The sequence below is a fragment of the Octopus bimaculoides genome, chromosome 2 (assembly GCF_046866305.1).
Source record: "Octopus bimaculoides isolate indiv1 chromosome 2, ASM4686630v1, whole genome shotgun sequence".
Classification (NCBI taxonomy): domain Eukaryota; kingdom Metazoa; phylum Mollusca; class Cephalopoda; order Octopoda; family Octopodidae; genus Octopus; species Octopus bimaculoides.
The window spans coordinates 64,026,343-64,046,861 of record NC_142929.1 but is presented as its reverse complement, the minus strand read 5'-3'; the positions used below and the strand labels follow the sequence as shown (position 1 = coordinate 64,046,861).

Sequence of the window (20,519 nt, the reverse complement as noted above, 5' to 3'; positions counted from 1 at the left end):
TTGGAAGTGATTAACAAGTTTGTTATTGATAATATTAATACATAACAGACATTTCTTGGTTGCTAACGTTTGACACAGTTTAGAATGACTTGGCTGAACACTTCTCATTTTAAATTGCCTTCGGCCCGTAAGTATCTCTCTAGGCAAATAACAATAGTAGTTTTCATTGATTCTTTGCATAGGTCTCATATTTGTCGTTGACTATCAAGTTACTTCATGTGAACGATGGAGGAGATAATACTATAAAATTACATATGTGATACCATAACTAACACTTATAGTTTCTGCTACAGTCATGGTAATCCACGGCTCTGTTAGTTCTGCTGTGTTCAAGAGTTGTACATGACAGAATTAATAGAGCAGTGGATAAACATACCTTAGAGTATTTACCTACATTTCAAAACATTGTTGCCTTGTGCATATGTCAGTAAGATTAATTACCAATATTTCAGTGGGACGCTGCAAGGAAGTATGAAAATCAATTGTAAACAAAGAACTTTGAAGTTTGACAAGATTTTGATCGACTTTCTCATTCAATACATTGATCGTGATTCATAATTGTAAATTAGTGGAGGCATTATTATACTCTTTAGTTAATACTGACACTTGTGCTTTTGAGTTAAAAGATGCTAATCCTATCCATGACTGTATAATGAATGTTCAAACTTTCACATTCTAGACGTCGTTGTCATTATTTTCCTTCTCATTTATAGATTATTCCTGATCATTTGTGATTCAATATATAAAACAATTATTAGCTTCTTGCCAATGCCTACATATTTATCTCACTCTCCTTATTGACCTTCTCCTCTCTCTCTCTCTCTCTCTCTCTCTCTCTCTCTCTCTCTGTCTGTCTGTCTGTCTGTCTCTCTCTCTCTCTCTGTCTGTCTGTCTCTCTCTGTCTGTCTGTCTGTCGCTCTCTCTCTCTCTCTCTCTCTCTCTCTCTCTCTCTACCTATCTATCTGTTTGTCTGTCTGCCCATTCATCCATCCATCCATTCATTCAGCTATCCATTCATTTCTTTCTCTCCCTTTCTCTCTGTATATGTGTGGGTGAGCATGTGCGTGTAATTTTTATTTGCAAACGAAAGAATATTAATAAATGCATGTTGTAATGGTATTTATTATTTGAATGCCATATAAATCAGATGATGATGCACCTCAACACAAGTCAGAGGTTCACTTGAGGGTGGTTGCACACGCTCAGGTAACACTCGATGAATAAAGTGGTATATTGACCGACCAAACAGATACAAGACCGACCAAACAGATTTTCGTTGGTTAAGACCACTGAAGTACTGAGACATGTAACAATTAGTGATAACTTGCTTGTATCCTAGACAGGAGTAGTGAGGGAGAACATCCTGACTAGCACTGTGGTCGTCAAAAGCCGCTACACACGCCAACCGATTGCAGGTTTTCGACGGTGGGTTAGCTGTCCACGATTGTGAAAATTAGATATTTTGACCATAGGTTGAATATTATCATTGGTTATTATAATATCTGGAATTTCTCTGGCGTATTCTACAGGTTTGGGCTAGGTTATGGAGTCGTTTTGTTGTTCAATGTTATTAGGGTGTGTTTGAATTTGCAGTTCATGAGTTTTCAAATGATTTCAAACTGACTAGTGGAGGGTTGTACGTTCCTCCATCTGAATGGGTTTAAAAGCTGATATTTTGGTAAAATTCGTATAATTTGTTTCAATAGAGCTTCACAGATGCTGGAAGTTTGAGAGATTTCTGCAATTATGAGATAGGGTTTCATTCGGATAGGGGACAGTAAATCGCCAGGAAACTCAAAAAGAGTGGATCAAAACGTATCTCAAGAACATTGAACATAGTCTGTAACTGTTGTTGGCACTCCGTCGCTTACGATGTCGAGGGTTCCAGTTAATCCGATCAACGGAAGAGCCTGCTCGTGAAATTAACGTGCAAGTGGCTGAGCACTCCACAGACACGTGTGCCTTTAACGTAGTTCTCCGAGATATTCAGCGTGACACAGTGTGACAAGGCTGACCCTTTCAATTACAGGTACAACAGAAACAGGAAGAAAGAGTGAGAGAAAGTTGTGGTGGAAGAGTAACTGTAGGCTATGCCTAACTGACAAATATCAAATATAAAAATGAACAGCAATTTCCCTTCCCCGAACAACTATCATACTCATGAAAATCTATCGCCAGTTGACAGAGCAGGTGCCAGAGCATTACAATCTTTCTCGACTGCACGTATAATCTCCATGGTTTCCATTCAAATAGAGTAGACGATCCTACTGGTAACGTGGCTATCTCTGGTTTGCTAAATATTCCATCAACTGATCATCCTTCACCAATGAGACCTGGCTCAGCTAGTCCTCAGCTAATCTACAGCTCCATTGAATAAGTATTGCCGGAACGAATGCATGTGCACTACGCATCAGCTGAGTCATCAACTGACCAACTATTTCCGATATATATTTGTAAATAGAGATGCACACAAATACGCACAAATATCACAGATAAACAGATAGATAGAAAGATAGATAGATAGATAGATAGATAGATAGATAGAGAGAGAGAGAGAGAGAGAGAGAGAGAGAGAGAGAGAGAGAGAGAGAGAGAGAGAGAGAGAGACAGACAGAGAGAGAGAGAAAGATTAAGAGATTATCACCGGGTCTATTGAATATTTGTAATCTAGGGAAGGTATTTAACTATTCGAGATCAAATGTAGGAAGTTCACAAATAACACAAAAGTTTGTAATTTAAATTCTCATATGGAAAACGTGGTACCTCACATATAGTAGCATCAAACCAAGGAAAATGCTTACCTCCTATCTATGTAACACAAGGAAAACTGACAAAAAAAAATCCCCTGGTGATATAAGATGCGATTCTGAAAAACAAAAACTGCTTTCATGATTATTAATAGGGTTATTGTTGGCAGTGATAGTCATTTGTGTACATCAGTTTAGATATGAAGCGATAACTAAACGAAAATTTATTACTTTAATATCTTCCTCGATGTCATCGGCTGCGTCATGTTATATGTAATTTGTATTAAATCACTATTTACATATTTAAATATGAAAGGAAGCAATGCTTTCTAAGTGATAAGATAGGAAAAACATCTAGGAGGAAAACACTGTGTACGTGTGTGTACAAACGGTTTAAGTCTTTCAAACTTCACGTCATTCTCGCTAATAATTTCTTTAGAATGTTTCACAAATCAATCAATGTAAGCTGTCTGGCAATGATCTTTGAAAATAATAATTTAAAGCCTGATAGTTTAGATTAATTAGTTTCCGTTATAGCATCACCATTCTTTGAAATTTTGCAAACAAAATTATTTCAGTTTCGTCAGTTTAATCTTGAAAATTAATATTTAAAATGCTTCGTCTAGCTTAATATCCTAAGCCCACTGTCTATCGTTAGTGAGCTTAATTATTGTATTTCGGATATTGGAGAAACATTTAAATAGAGCAGTTTAGAAAGCATTTAAACAGAGAAGAGCCTATAGAAAAGTGTACATTCGAGACGCGTATAGATTTTTATCTCCAGTCAACTCTTTCTATTGATTCCCTTTGAATTACTTGAATTTGGAATTTTAAAAATCTTATATGTAGTTGATTGCTGCGTAAAAATCGATGCCATACTTTTTTAGAGTTTAGTTTTCTTTATGATGAAACTTTCCTCGTATGACTTGTATAAGATTTAATGAATATTGTTCGAATATCATTATTGACTTTGTGTTTTGCTAGTTTCTAGTAAAATCTTTTAATGCATCAATGATACAGTCAACGTTAATTTGTACCTAAGCGTGCAGAAATTACTGCGAACTGTGGGGACACAAACTGGATTGTTTTTAATTATGCAAAACGTTGCGGATCTCAAGCGGTTTGGAATAAGTTTGGGCAGTGTCATGCAATTTTCATATCCCTAGAAAAATAGGTTATGGAAATAATTTGCTTCAGTGAGAATCATTCGAGTCCTTCACTCGAAACCATCCTTCTGACTCAGTTTGTCCTGACACTTTTCTAAGCCTTCTAACCTCTAAGAGGAGGCGCAATGGCCCAGTTGTTAGGGCAGCGGACTCGTGGTCATAAGATCACGGTTTCGATTCCCAGACCGGGCATTGTGAGTGTTTATTGAGCGAAAACACATAAAGCTCCACGAGGCTCCGGCAGGGGATGGTGGCTAACCCTGCTCTACTCTTTCACCACAACTTTCTCTCACTCTTACTTCCTGTTTCTGTTGTGCCTGTAATTCAAAGGGTCAGCCTTGTCATACTGTGTCACGCTGAATATCCCCGAGAACTACGTTAAGGGTACACGTGTCTGTGGAGTGCTCAGCCACTTGCACGTTAATTTCATGAGCAGGCTGTTCCGTTGGTCGAATCAACTGGAACCCTCGTCGTCGTAAGCGACGGAGTGCCAACTAATCTCTAAGAGGAGCGGAATCCATTAGAATTACTTGCAATGAACATACCGGTTTATGTGATATCTTTTTACCATTCCTGTCTATATTGTTAAATTTTATTTGATATTCTTGATATGGAAGTAGATAATATCATCGGGTATCGTACATATGTACTATGTACATTTGCAATCATCACGCAAATAAACTAAAAAATTCTAAATTATGCTGCTGTATTAATGGAATTTTGCTATATTTAAGAATATATGTTCATATTTTTTATACTCGATCCTTGAAATTGTATAGTTATATGATAAGCGTAGCCGCTATCATTTTGACATTATTATTTCGTTAAAATCTTTGATTCTGATATTTGCGATATACACAAATGTTGGAACATATTTTTATGATAGTAGATTAGAAATATAATTGAAGAGACAGCGGCAATAACTTCATAATTATTAACTGCTACAATCTTAATAGAGTCACAAGTAATAATGTTGCGCTTCATTACTGCTGTTAGCATCAAAACATTTGTCAAAAGGAAAGGGAACTGTCATTAGCAAGTTAATAAGAAGTGGTTTGGAATAGATTTCGTGGCTGTAATCTTTCGTAAATCTTGTATCAGTTTTCAGATAAATACTGCAGCATAAAATTAAGCAAGTTTCTACATACTCTTGTGTTTTTGGGTTTTAACCATTTTAACTCTGTTAGCTCCTCGGTCCTTATCATTTTTTGCAGATGATATAATAAAGCTAATGAGATATGATTTTATTTAGCCAGTTCTTGGGAAGAAGACTAGTATGAAATATTTTATGCCATTGTTGTTGCGCTCTGCCACGTACTCGATGAACAAGTATAGTAAATGCGTTATATTCATAGCTACCATATCTTATATTTATGTCTTGAATCTGTAGCACAATATTATCCAATTTCAGTAAGAATCTAGGGCACGGTTTTCATGAAATTTGCTTTAAATATCGATTCAAAGAGCTTACATGATAGTAGTGAAATATTGTTGTCGCTATAACTTACTATACTTTACGTCAAGGCGTTTAAGCCAGAATTAAGTAAATGCGGGGCATTATCAGAAACAACTCAGTGTTAGAAATAGGCATTCATATATGTTCTGGGACGCTATATTGAAGTAAAAAATCGACTGCATTTTTTATCCTTCTCTCATTTACAAAACATATACCGGCTTGTGTTGATTCAAATGTCTGTTACTATGTAATTTTTCGAGCATCTGGTGATATTAATAAATATTATCAATATTGGATAGGACGAGAGGGTGGCGAGATGGAAGAATCGTTAGCTCACCGGGAAAAATGCTTGGTGACATTTCGTCAGTCTTTACATTCTGAGTTCAAATTCCACCGACGTTTAACTTTACCCTTTATCCTTTAAGGTCGATAAAATAAGTAGCAATTGAGCACTGAGGTCGATGTACTCGACGTAACCGCTGACTCGATATTGTTGAGTTTGTGCCAAAATTTGAAACCAATGTTGGATAGGATGTATATGTATATGTATATGTATATATAAGAAGGCAATAGCATGCCTTCGCTGCAATCATAAGCTACATAAGAATATAAACGCTTTCCTAAATGCTTTCGATGTGTACGCGATTTGTTGGTTGCCTCTTAGCGAAGAGATACTTAATCTATACCATTAGAAAGAAAATTCTTTGAGGTACGACTAAAAGAATGTGAAAAGTTCTCTCAAGAAACCCCTTTTATTATTTCTATACTTTGGAAATACTCCTTTATTCTTTTACTTGTTTCAGTCATTTGACTGTGGCCATGCTGGAGCACCGCCTTTAGTGGAGCAAATCGACCCCAGGACTTATTCTTTGTAAGCTTAGTACTTATTCTATCGGTCTCTTTTGCCGAACCGCTAAGTGACGTGGACATAAGCACACCAGCATCGGTTGTCAAGCAATGCTAGGGGGACAAAAGCAGACACACACACACACACACACACACACACACACACATATATATATATATATATATATATATATATATATATACATATATACGACGGGCTTCTTTCAGTTTCCGTCTACCAAATCCACTGAAAAGGCTTTGGTCGGCCCGAGGCTATAGTAGAAGACACTTTCCGAAGATGCCACGCAGTGGGACTGAACCCGGAACCATGTGGTTGGTAAGCAAGCTACTTACCACACAGCCACTCCTGCGCTGATATAGAAGATATATATTTATATTCTTGCATAATTCATTATCACAGATAAAGCCTTCAAATAGTATTTAAAATCTGATTTATGCTCTGTTGCCCATAAAAAGTATATATATTGTTTCTTTCATGACCAACTACTTAAATCACAAATATGCAAGTGAAGCTAGCCACCACAGTGATAGTGTAACTGACTACTGCTTGAAGTGCATTCTAGAAGTATTATTCTCACGTGGTAAGGAAAGTTTCATTTTGCGTTCTCAGTTGAATTGCCGACGAGGTCGACTTTGCCTGTCATCCTTTCAGGGGCAATAAAATAAGTACCAGTTGAGCACTGAAGTCGATGTAATCAATTTTTCCCTCCTTCGAAATTACTGGCTTTCTACCAAAATTTGAAACTATTATTACTATTATTATTATTATTATTATTATTATTATTATTATTATTATTATTATTATTATTATTATTATTATTATTATTCAGTAGTTTTATTATTATTATTATTCAGTAGTTTTATTTTTATAACGTGCTTTCACTTCACTACCGAGCGCAGCTCTGTGTGCCTTGGGTATGTGCTGTGGTTTGCTGTGATGCTCTTATGGTTACTGTATTGAAAGTGTTTTACGTAGATGTGTGCAGTGCCCAGTAGTGCTATTTTCTGTATGTTATATATATTTGTAAGTCCAGGTGTTTTTGTTATGTATTTGTCTGATTATTATTATTATTATTATTATGTTTGCTGTATTTCTATGTAGTTTTATATTCTGATATTCACTGTCGGTTGGCTTCACTATATTCTAACATATCAGACCTTGTTTATCTTTCTACTCCGACTAAAAAAAATAAAACAAAACAAATATTCACCAGTACAACTAGACGAACGAGTTGTTTAACTGTAAAGTTAAAAAGGTATACTCTTTCTTTTCATATTGGTGTGTGCAACTTTCACTCTTTCTTTTTTTCATATAGACATTGGTCATACTCCAAACGAATTTCTAATTATTCACAGATTACTCTCAGTAGATAGACATTTTGATTAGAAACATTAAGATTTAACTTGTGGAGTTCATGTATGTTTAATTATTATACACACAAAACATTTGCACATATATTTGTGTGTGAATGTGTGTGTGTATGTATGTTTGTATCTATCTATCTATCTATCTATCTATCTATCTATCTATCTATCTACCTATCTATCTATCTATCTATCTGTCTCTCTCTCTCTCTCTCTCTCTCTCTCTCTCTCTCTCTCTCTCTCTCTTTCTATATATATATATATATATATATATATATATATATATATATATTTTCCTCTTTCTCCGTTCTTCCATTCTCCGAACTTTCCATCTTTCCGACGAAGGGCTACGCCCGAAACGTCATACACTCTCTCTTTCCTTTCCTGAGCGTCCAATAATACTATCCATATCACGTCCTCACTTTGTTGTTTTTTTGTTTTTTTGTTATTGTGTTTTTGAACTATATATGTATGTATATATATAGAGAGAGAGAGGTAAATATTTGTATATATTCATGTGTGTATACATATATGAGCGTGCCTGTGTCTATAAATTCGTGATAACATTATGAAAATGACTTGCATATGAACATGATGTTAATTGTTTGTCCAATTAACAGTCGACAGCTGTGCGTGGGTGTGTCTGAAGTGAAATTTATATGTAGATGAAGTATGAATCGTCAGTTATTGTAATAGATATATATTCAATTACTGTTGTAATTCTCTCCAATTAATAACTTTTCTAATATGTCTTGTCATTAATATATTTCTCTGTATTTATATTTCATCATTGCATGTATATGTCTCTTTAATGCTTGTAATTTTAAATTTCTATGAATATAATATATGCAAGCGCGCTCTCTCTCTCTCTCTCCCCACCACACACAACACACTAACAGAAACATATACGTATATACACGTACGCATACACACATACACATACATACAGACACACACAAAGATACATGCACGCACATGCACACTATTAAATAGAAGCCCAGAAAAAATGCGTTTATGTGGTCTTCGTGATCTGTTTGAAATAGCAGCCAAATCTCATTCTAATTTCAGCCCACACTTAAAATATGGATGAATGAACGTCTTCCTTACAATACCATCATATAGGGTTACGCAACAACACTACCGACCATTTTATTCTCTCTTTTTCTGTTTCTTTGTCTCACTAATTAATTATTCTATCTACGCATTTTCTTTTCCATACCTTCGTTCCATCATCTCTCTCTTTGCAGTCTCACTCTCTTACACAAGAAGTACACACACACAGGCATACACAAACATACGTGTATAAGCCTGCCCAATATCAGTGGCTCATTTTTTCTCCCTACATTACTAGTATTGCTGCAAGTAAATGCCCTTTCATCGTCATTTGTTTTTCGAATGCTTTAGTATAATATAGTGGAGGCGCAATGGCCCACTGGTTAGGGTAGCGGACTCGCGGTCATAGGATAGCGGTTTCGATTCACAGACTGGTCGTTGTGAGTGTTTATTGAGCGAAAACACCTAAAGCTCCACGAGGCTCCAGCAGGGGACGGTGGCGAACCCTGCTGTACTCTTTCACCACAACTTTCTCTCACTCTTACTTCCTGTTTCTGTTGTACCTGTAATTCAAAGGGTCAGCCTTGTCACTCTGTGTCACGCTGAACATACCCGAGAACTACGTTAAGGGTACACGTGTCTGTGGAGTGCTCAGCCACTTGCACGTTAATTTCACGAGCAAGCTGTTCCGTTGATCGGATCAACTGGAACCCTTGTCGTCGTAAGCGACGGAATGCCAACAACAACAACAGTATAATATATGTGTAGATCAAGTAACTTACATGATTAACAGAGAAAAAATTCAAAGTTTGTTTATGCCAGCATGTATATTCATGCAAGCACCGGAATAAGCAATTCACTGTCCAGGTAGAGTTGTTCTAGATTTGTTCCAGCTAAAAAATAAACTTGATGATATTCAAAATTAATTGGTCCACGTTAGAATATGGCCAAACAATTATGGAAGTTTCACTCCTACTTGGTTAGGAAAAAAGTACTTATTTTGTTTGAAACCTTTTGTGGTATGTAAAAGTAAAAGTTACTGAGACCATTAGAAGTTGCAATTTCTTTTTCTACGTATTCGATTTTAGCCGTTAAACAGCGGACATCCTTAATTGATGTTTTATTAGAGAAAAGGAGAAATCATCAAATGACTTTTCAGAAATTTTACAGCGATATTCATGAATGCTTTACTATAAACCATTTTAATAATCAACTCCTTTATAATTATCAAAGGAATAGGATAATTACAATTTGTGAGTTTGTCATTTGCATGTATAAACATACATATAGATACAAATAGTTACACACACACACACACACACACACACACACACACACACACACACACACACACACACACACACAGACACACACACACACACACACACACAGACACACACACACGGATATATATATATATATATATATATATATATGTATATTCTTTTCGCAACAACCACAAACCGGATATGTCCATTTGCCTCCGACAATAGAGAGTAGTCGCCATATTCCGTAACGGGTAATGCTGAGGAGCGTAAGGTTATATAATCTGATTGTTACTTAACACGCCGTTGTGTTCTTAGCACGAAACCGATTGGTAAGATCAGACGCGATGGATATATAATGCTGTACACATTTCGGATAATATATATATACAGACACACGCACACACACACACACACACACACACACACACACACACACACACACACACACACACACACACACCCAATGGAATAATTACTATGAAGCATTGTGTAGAGTATACTTTATAAAAGATCATGGGTAAGGCCAAAACAATGCGAAGTAAATCATAAGAAAACAAATATGTGAATTAATGTAGACTTACATTGTATTCAATATTTCGGGTTTATGACCCCATTCTCAAGAAAATTTTGTTTGTGTGCGTATGTATGTGTACGTGGTTTCTGTCTAAGTACATATGTATATGCAAATCTGCCTGTGTGCTTGCATGAGATTAAGCGAAGGTAATTAAAATTTCTAATTTGCCTCGGAATGAAAACGTAAACAGTTAACCAAACCATTTTATTAAAATATAGCTATAAACATGAGCGTTACTATAATATTAATATTATAGCGCTGCTATAATATTAATATCAGGATTCTTTAATGCATCACGCATTTCTAAACGAAGTGTTGAATAATGTAAATCATTATATTGACCAGCTTTGATGAATTCATTAGTTTCTTTAATTATCTTGTTCATTAGATCTTCATTTTCTTGAAGCTATCGCAATGCCAATGTTATGCAGAAGCCCTACAACATTTCTTTCTGAAATACCTCTTTTAATTTAAATTGTTCAGATATTTGCATATTCCAACTGAAATTCACATTAAAGAACTTTAATTTAATTTCAAGGATTTCGATATCCTAGGCTGAAAATTTGTTAAGTTGAATATTTTGTATGTGGAATCTACATTGTAGATTTTAATGTTGCTTTAGAATATTTATTCCTTTATGTTATGGCTTTTAAATTGAAAAGATTATGATGAGGACTTGTTTTCTCTCATACGAAGATACATTGATGTCGTAGCGATGAAGAAGAATGACATTATTTATATATCTGCATAATATTTAATTTTCGTTCAAACCTCGAAGGTTATCTTATAACGTTCCATACTTGCGGGAGAAACAATACATTCCGTAATTTAGTTACCAAAGAATTCCAAATATAGTCTTAAGGAACTCTATATTGACTGACCTATTTAAATTAAGTTCAGAGCGGTAGGAACAACGGATGCCCAACAAATAAGATTACCTAGGTATATATATATATATATATATATATATATATATATATATATATATATATATATATATATATATATATATATATATATATATATATATATATATATATATATATATATATATATATATATATATATATATATATATATTTATATATACCTAGGCGTATGTATGTGTCTGTGTGTTTGTGTATGTATAGATTGATAGATAGATAGATATCTGCCCATGTGGTTTAAAAAGCCACACTTTGCAACCACGTGGTTTCGTGTTCAATCCGAGTGAACAGTTTCCTGGGCTTTCTAATATAGTCTCGGGCCGGCCAATGCTTTGTCTGAATTCAGTACATGGAAAGCTTACGTCCCCATAAATTAGCAGTTCGTCAAAAGAGTCGTATAGAATAAATACTAGACTTAAACTATGTAATGGAGGCGATTTCATTCGACTAAATCCTTCAAAGCGATGCCCCAGCATTGCCGCAGTCGAATGACTGAAACAAGTAATCAGGTAAAGGATTAATGATAAAAGACATAATCCTAGTTGGTTAGCTATAATTCTTTTCTTACTCTTCGTCTTTAAAAAATAAGGAAATTTAAGAACACACTTCTGAAAATTTCTTATAATTTCTTTTCTTTAAATATATAAATACTTTATATCTTTTAAGGCTTTCAAAATATCTGTTGATAGACAGGTAGGATCGCAAATTTTGGAATTGTCCTCATTCTGTCACTAGAATGATTACTTTTATGTTCGTAGAACATAATGTAATAATATCTTATTTTCTACCCTCATTAATTTTATCTCCTACGATATTTTTATCAGCAGCAACATTATGTTAGTTTCTTTTTCTCTATCATATTATGATGGCTAATTTTGTTACTATCAGTATTAATATATGCTCCTCCCCTTTTTCTTCATTTGAAGCTTTACCAATATTGAAGTTCTTATTATCAGTAATAATATCATAATTATCATTTTATTCTTCTTACAATGAGAGTAATGAATAATATCATCATTAAAGCTAACATTATTACCAATATCATTGCTATTTCTATCAGCTTTAATATCTAAGTTTAATAGAGAAAGTAACTATTAAACTATATCTATGTAACCAATACTACAACCTTCCTTTTACTCTAAAATAAATAATGAAATGTTAATAATTCCAATGTGAATTTATTTTCAATAAAACATATTTTATGGTTCGTTTTAAAGGATCCAACGTTCGTGTCATTTATTGAGTGCCAAATCGAACAATTTTTGTCATAGCCAATGCCATTAACTGGGTGACAACAACATGGCCCACGAAGATATATATATGAACTGACGCTACTCCCACAGTCATTAACAGAATGGATATTAACAGGGATATTTCAGGCTGACAACTTATGTTATGCTTTTCGTCTGCCAGAGGAAAGATTTGTCTCCCACATCCTTTTTGCTGGTGACCGTATACTGAACTCGAGGATTTGGAATGGGGTTTGGTCAGAACGAGTGTTCGTATTTGATAGTTAAATGAGTAAGATGTCGACCATGCAAAGAATTTGGATATCAATGGCCTCTTTATTTCCCCTATCACCAGTGGTGAATGTTGCAGGTACCTTAAAATGAACAAAAATATTGAATACGTTGGTTCTGTGAGTATAGTGCAACAAAAGAATACTGGAGCAGATTTCGGATATAATTGCAATGAATAAAATTATATCACCGAATGCTTTCTAGGAGCCAGTGTGATATATAAAACTGGGAAACTGAAGAAATCCTTAAACTGAACATCACTACTAGGAAAATATTAACAATGACTGGTGAGTTCCACATCAATAGTGACAGAGGCTGGTGAGGTGGATGCGAAACATGGTATTTCAGTGGTGTATCATGCTACTTTGACATCCCCTACTGAACAGTAAAGAGAGAAATGAGTATATCACGTGTATACTCAACAATGAAGGTTAATAACATCATGAAATTAGGTAAAGAACTCCTGAACAAGTTCTTCGAGCGTACAGCTGTTGTAATGGTGGCTGAATCGACCTATTTAAACAAAGGTATGGAAGAGAAATACACATTATACCAACAGAAATTATTGATTGGTACAAAAACCGCTAGCTATGGGATGCTGACAGTATTCACAAGAATAATAGCCTCTTCCGGACCTAGAATAAGTCATCCCAACTCACTTAGTAAGCTACGCCGTTGATATCCAAAAACAAGACACGTCTACTAAATACTATATTAACAAAAAAGATAAAAATACTTATAAGCCCCCAGCCTGTGACAGTAACCTTCGATATCATCAGTAGCTGTCCAAGAATGTCCACACGATACTACAATCTCTTGGGACATGACATTGTCACTAACTCTGTACAATGCCATACATAATAAGGTTTGTCCTGACGGCTGTACTCCAGAACCAGACAGAATACACACATTCAAAAGTAAAGAACGCTGGTGGAATATTCCAAGAAAGAAAGCAACCTGGTGTAAGCACAACAAGCCAGATACAGCTGTATCCAACAAGGAACATGAGTCATATACTGTTGTCAAGCGCATGTGAATGTCTCATTAAAATTTAGGGAAAAGAACATCTCTGGAAATCTGTTGAGACACCTTCAATCGTTATATCCAGTCTATAGATCTTCATTTGTTCCTATTATTCTTGGCGCATGTGCTAAACTTAGAATGCTTGGGTTCTTAAAAAAAAAAGAAAACGAGGTACACTGATGGGAATTTTTCAGGTACAATTGATTAGAGATAGAGGGAAAATTTATAAAGCCTTTCAAGGTTTCGCAATTTGAGTTTTTTGAGGAAACATAGGCGCACAATCAGAAATACATGTGAAACACAGAAGCACACTCATAAATATATGTCAATCCCAGACCAGTAGACAGGTATCTCCACAAACTTGGATACGATGGTAGAACACAAGAAGGAAGCCACTTCTTCGACCAGTCAATATCAAGCGAAGAAAAGATTGGGCCAGTGAGATGGTAGAGAGGCCACTAGCATTTTGGGACACTGTCATATTCTATGATGCGTCCAAGTTTGCTGTGTTTTCTGACAGTGATCGGGTGTGGGTCTAGAGACTCTGTGATCAAGAATTTCACGTGAAAAGATTGCAGCCAACAATATGATGGTTCTTTGACCGTGAAGAGGGAACAGATTGACAGACATACGAATATAACGCCCATTATAGTAAGATGACTGTATAATTATATGCATGTATGTGTATGTGAAAGAGAGAGAAACATTATCAGACCTTCCTTTCACTACAGAACATATCGTAACTTGACCTATTATATAGAGCATCCAAACAAAATTTCCCTAAAATTACACACAAGTATCTTCGAAAATTCCTCACTGGGCAGTATATTTCTATATTTATGAAAAATATAAGATAATATATGTACTATACAGACTAGCAGAAAACCATCTGCAGGGCTATGTTTCTGCTGTTTAATATGGTTATTATATATATATATATCTTTATCAATATCGACATTTCTTCACTTTTACATTGCGACTATGTTAAAATTTTGGAAAACGTGTTACAAGAATATTATATATATAGCGAACGCTTTAAATAATCGTAAATATGGAACGTAATCCTTAACAGAGAGACGCCAAAAGGAATTTTCCATTTGTTTCTTTCATTTTATTCAGTTTTCCTTTTCTATGCGTTAATTTTTTCCATTTATCATCAACAATACACAGAATTATTTGTCTTTCATTACAATATTTATTCGTTTAGTCACAATAGTCATCTTTTCTCACATTCCTCTTTGTTCTCTGTTTCGTTCCCTGTCCCTTATATTTCTTTATCTTCCTCTATCCACTCCTCTCACACTTTCTCCTTCTATAGCTTGTTTCCTCTCTTTCTATTTCCCTTTCCTACACCTTTCTCTGTTCCTACCTTATCTCCCCACCATCTCTCTCTCTCTCTCTCTCTCTCTCTCTCTCTCTCTCTCTCTCTCTCTCTCTCTCTCTCTCTCTCTCTCTCTCTCTCTCTCTCTCTCTCTCTCTCTCTCTCTCCTATCTCAAAATGCAATTCTTCTTAATTTCCTATTTCCGCTCTAGGTTGTTTTCTTTCTTTTGAAATGGGCTCATTTCTAGAACACACGGTATCGTCTTTTCTCTATCTCTCTCCCGCTCTTGTTCAAGAATTATTGTTCGAACAAAAAAACTTCTCTAATCCTTTTCCGTTAATATATTTTCCCAGGGTTTCTTTTTCTGTTGTTTTGTATCAATCGAAAAAGACTAATGTCTTCTATTCACCATCCAATTTATAAAGACTTAAATATTTATATATTTATTCGAATCTTTTATGCCTTATCTGCACCATATTATTCCAGCAATACTTATTGGTTGTTGTTGATGCTACTGGAGGTAATGGCTCAGTCCTAAGACGCCGATATCGCAATGATTCCCAATGAACCGATGAAGGGAATTTTCTGTTTGTTGTGTTTACTTTGTCTTGCTAGGGATTAAAATTCTTGCACACACGCTTACACACACACACACACGCAGGCGAGCGCGCACACATATGTATATATATATATATATATATATATATATATATATATATATATATATATATATATATATATATATATATATATATAGGTATTATACACACACACACACACACTGACACACATATATATGTATAATATGTATATACATAAATATGTCGCAAGAAAGAGAAAGTGAAAGAGAAAACAAGAGAAAGCGAGATAAAAGTCCCATGAAGAACAAGTTAATTAAGATAAAGTAAGGAGGAAAGAAAGAAACAAATAATATTGGGAGTAATCAAGCGAAAGCACACACATGACAGAAAAACGATGGTACGCTTTATCAAGGAAAAGCATAAAGTTCAGTTTTGGGGATTAATGAGGCAAATGATGCTGTGATTACTTTTAGGATGTTAATGTCAAAGTGCTTTGCGATGTGTCGTATAGAAATCTAAATGTTTAAACGTGGCTTTTATTTCCGTGACTGGGACTGTAGAAGGTTGAAGCTTGCCGCGGCAACCGTCCCTTTTGCAAAAGAAAGTAGTCTGTCACCATATTTTTTTTTTTACTTTTGTAGTTGTCTAGATTGTGTCCGAATGTTATCCTTATACAACCTATTATGACCGGTGATTTTTGTGTAGAGATTAGAGGGCGAGTTAGAACTAACGTAAGCTTTGCTGGATCTTAATGCGTTGCACGTACAAATTTGTTATTGTTCTTTTTCATTTTGTAACTTCTACTCTAATGTGTATTCTTGTATTAGCTGTGAATGTAGATTTGTATGAGACGCTCCTGTTGTTGCGCAGTGATGATTCTTGATGATTTCAATAGATTTTGAAAAGTTGTGCAATAGTGGCTAGAATGATTTCTCTATGTTTTCAGAAGGTATAGAATGGTATTATTTCTATAGGGTAAAAATATGGATCAAAGACCGGATCATTCTAAAACTCCAATTGGGAAATTGCAAGTTGCAGAAGACTTTTCCTTTATCATGCATGGCGATCGAACTGGTAATTTGCTTTCTGTTTGTTTTAGTCCTCAAGATGTCATTGTGTCTTTTTGTATGAGTCAATAATGAGAAATGGACATGAAAGTTTTGCTGATTCCGACGCTAATTAGAATTCTACATGCTGGAGGTTGTTTGTTGCCAAAGTCATAGTTTATATTTTCGGCTTTAGACTTGTTGTATATTCCTTATGTGCAATGATCTTAATTCTGTATTGTGATTTGACGGGTGTGAATTATGTTATAGTCGTCTCGGACTTTTAAAGGTGTGATTAGGAAGATAATCTATCGTTATAACATTACTTCACATTGGTCATTTAGGCTTCAAAATAGTTACAACCTTGACAACCTTGACACAATCTGCCGTAAAGTTTGGAGAGAGCAATGTGTTTACCTCAGGCCTTATATGTTTTAGGTGGGTGTCTTTCAGATTTCTTTTTCGCACGGAATCCTTTGAGTTGTTATATCTCTGTATGATCTATTGGTATAACATTATTTCACTTTGGTCATTTAGGCTTCAAAATGATTACAATTTTCCTTCGAGTTGTTATGTTGTTACATCGCTCTATTATTTTCTTTGAAATATCTGACAGACTGAATGAGTTAATGTCGTGGTATTAGGGAAGGCACGCATTTTTTGTCTTGTGCTTCACTATTCAATGCGTTAACGGCTTTGGAAGCTGATTTTTATGATAAAGGAATTTATTTCATGTCGCTGTTGTGATACAAGCAATGTCACAGTTTCTGTTATTGACAAGCTAATTACTTTTTACAATGTTTACTGTTGCTTTGTGTTTATGTTGAAAACAAATGTTTGCTGGCTTCCTCTTTACCTATGGTTTACTTCGTTCTGATTTCTTTGTTTAGATGCTTAACGCTGAATTTTATCTCTGCTGTGTGTTGTTTTGATGAACTGTGGGTGTATCTCTGATTTTTAAGAGTTCGGCTATTTAGTGTGTAATTAAGACTGTATTTGTTCATTTTATATTTTGTCTTATGTTGTATAACTCTGTAAAATAATATTTTTAATGTATTACTGCAGTGTCTAAGTTGTGTCCTTTTGATTTTCTATCTCACTGGAATCCATTTCATTGCGCAATCTTACAATATATAAAAATGCTCTTACTTTATCCAGTGATGCCATTTTTATTTCAATGGATAAGAGATGATCTGGAAGTAAGGGAACTGTTTGCCAAGTGGTTATAGTAGGTAGGTGTAAGGAGTACAATGTGATATCTGGGTGAGGGGAGAGATTGTTATAGAAGGTAAGATTAACTATGTGTTTGTAGTGTATATAGGTGTGTGTGAAACTGTCGTAGCCGAGTGTCAAGCAAATAGCTGGGAGAATTGGTGAGGTCGGTATGTACACACAACACACACATACACACACACACACACACACACACACGCACACATACATACAGTAGATCCCGCTTTATAAATCCACCCATATATATATACATATTCTTTTTAATGTTTCATCCCTGAGGCTGTGGCCACGCTGGGGCACCGCCATATATATATATATATATATATATATACATACATACACATATATTATATGCCTACACGCACACACACACACACACACACACACATACACGCACGCGATTAATAAATATATATATAATGTTTATCATGCCCCTTGTATGTATGGTATCGCTAGTTTAAAGTTTCAATACCTGTATTTCTTGTCTACTCTCGTTTCCTATAAGTATGAGAGTGTCATTTGTTTTATCTATGTAGTAACTGCAAATTCATACGTTATTATTCGAATGGTTTTGTTAATTTTTCTTTTAGCATAATTTTCATTGCTGAATCTTCTGAATTCCAGTGGAAAGATAATTATCTGAATTATCATAATATAAATTCCTCTAGGAAGAATGAAATTTTTCTGTTCCATAAAGCTGCGGTTAGTGCCGTTAGTAGTTTTTGTTTATTAAGTATTATGTATGACACTTTCATTTTTGTGTGCGGACATGTGACTCGGAAAGTTAAACAAGAACAGTATTTTTTGTTTCTAAGTTTTACTATCTGTGTTATTGTTATTTTTCGAGTAAAATTGTGTGGGTATTTTGAGGATTGTTTCACAATACTTACCTTTATGGGTTGTTCTTAAGTGCCTTTCTCCAGATTCGTAACCATTGATGCTCTCTGACTGTAATCGCACTATTTTGAGAAATACTTTCATGTTTGGAAATCCTGCCATCCGACCGCTTTCTAATCAGTGCTATTCTGGCATAATATATTTACTATTAATTTATTATTTAAATACTTTTGTAGATAACACGGTCATATTTGATGAAAATTTGGCTGAAATTACTTGATGGGTGAGTGATCAACTAAAAGTCTTTCTGGATACCTCGTCTGGATTGATTAGTTAGTGCCATTTTATTGAAAGCAAGGTCAATAAGAGTAGCTCTTTGTTAACATTGAAAAGCAACTCTATTCTAAAATCTTATATTGAGAACAGCTTGAATAAAAAGTGCTTGTGATACAATAACTCCATTTCTAGATGTGATAAAAATATTTCTATTGTGAAACAATATTGCCATTTCATCGAAATATAAATTAGAGACATAATATTTTTGTTTACACTATAGAAATTAATGAAGTTAAGATGTGTATGTGAAAGTGTGTGTGTGTGTGTGTGTGTGTGTGTGTGTGTGTGTGTGTGTGTGTGTGTGTGTGTTTGTGTGTGTGTGTGGGTGTGTGTATCACTTGGGAATTGCGAAAACAGCAAACATCTATAGAGATATAAAATGTTAGTGATGAAAACTCTTAGAAACACACACACACACACACACACACACACACACACACACACACACACACACACACACACACACACACACACACACACACACAATGAGCTACTCGAAGCAATGTATAGTATAAAAGAAAACAAACTGACAACTTGTATACAATAAACTGAAAGAGAATAAGTACATCATAGACAAGAGTCGTCAAAAATAACAAGCCACATAAGGTTTATTATATGAAGTAAATTTACACTAGCTACAGAATTGGTGAACACGTTATAAAAATTTCATCAAATATAACATGAAATGCATTGCGCACAATCATGCACTAACGCTACTATTTCACTAGAAAACCATTAAAGCTAAACGCTATATCTATAAGAAATCCAGCCCCGTAGGAGTAGGTGGGGTGAACGTGCGGCAGAGTATCAATGTGACTTATATTGTTAATAATGAGTCTCTAACAGTGTGAATGTTCATAGAAGTACAATTCTTACTTTCCAGCTCACTATACATTTGCAATAAGGAACAATTGCAACGAATTACAGCATACACAACAAAACAAAACTGTACAGGAAATACATAGTTAAGAACAGATCTATTTTATTCAGAGAATTTCACACAAATCTAGAAGATTAATTAAAGAGGCACGCTAATAGCTTAACACAACGAAGCATGAAATGGTGACCGACGCTTACGATGACGGTCCATTCTGCTTGCTCGATCTAATAGAAATAATATCCAAACCTTGAAAATATATCTCACTGCATTATAACATGAATGACACATTGGAAAATGCAGTCCTTAAACGTTTGAAAAG

General features: G+C 34.9%; 1 protein-coding gene across 2 annotated transcripts in view; it reads left to right on the top strand.

Moving 5' to 3' along the window:
• Nucleotides 1–20,519, top strand: part of LOC128251080 (uncharacterized) — a 334,287-nt gene that overhangs the window by 88,866 nt on the left and 224,902 nt on the right. The window lies entirely within an intron of this gene.